Source organism: Bison bison, unplaced genomic scaffold (assembly GCF_000754665.1).
Source record: "Bison bison bison isolate TAMUID 2011002044 unplaced genomic scaffold, Bison_UMD1.0 scf7180017864383, whole genome shotgun sequence".
In the NCBI taxonomy this organism is placed as follows: domain Eukaryota; kingdom Metazoa; phylum Chordata; class Mammalia; order Artiodactyla; family Bovidae; genus Bison; species Bison bison.
The window spans coordinates 5,784,256-5,785,136 of NW_011494955.1; positions in this window are offsets into that span (position 1 = coordinate 5,784,256).

Sequence of the window (881 nt, forward strand, 5' to 3'; positions counted from 1 at the left end):
ACCACTTCCCTTCAGGCTTGCTCCTCACTCGCCGCGAGGGGTGAGGGCGCACGGCGCCTGGGATCCGCCCCTTGGGCCCCTCCCCGACGCAGCCGCCGCCCCCCCGCCGGCCTTGGGCTCCCGCACATCTGGCGGTTCTCAGCGCATCTGGGCAGCCGGCGCCGAAGCATGAACAGCTCTCAGGCGGGCGCCACAGCCCGGGGCGCCTGGCAGAGCTCCTGCTGCAACCGTCGGGGGTCCGCGGAGCCCCCCGAGGGGCCGCGCGCCGTGCAGGCGGCGGTGCTGGGCGTGCTGTCGCTGCTCGTGCTCTGCGGGGTCCTCTTCCTGGGCGCCGGCCTCCTGCTCCGCGCCCAGGGTTTAACAGCGCTGTTGGCCCGAGAGCTGCGCTCCTCCCGGGAGGGCGAGGCCGGTGGCGCCAGCGTCGATGACGACGACTCCTAGGCGCCCGGCTGCGTTCGGGGGTCGCGGCCTTCCGGCGGTCCGTGGACTCCATGCCAGACTTTGAGGGAGCGGCCCCCCAGCACCCGAAGTCTGCAGTGGGGAACCCTGCCGCGATGCTGGTGCGCTCGCACAGGTGAGAGTGCGCACAGGTGACAGAGACGCAGCCATCCCAGGCCCCTGGCTTCTTCTTTCTCCCCTCCTCTCCTTCCGGAAGCCTTTCCCCCACGAGAGGCGATTCGAGTAAGATTCCTCACTGTGGCCTCCCTCTCGAGGCAGGGATGGGGGTGTGGGTTGAGTTTTAGGGCAGAACCAGGGGCCTGGATGACCCTGGGGGATGGAGAGGTGTGCTGCCCCCTCCCCCTCAGGTTGGGGTGAATGCACGTGGCCCAGAGCAAGCAGCTTTGGGGTGTGCTTGTGGGGGTAGGTGACAAGGTTCCTAA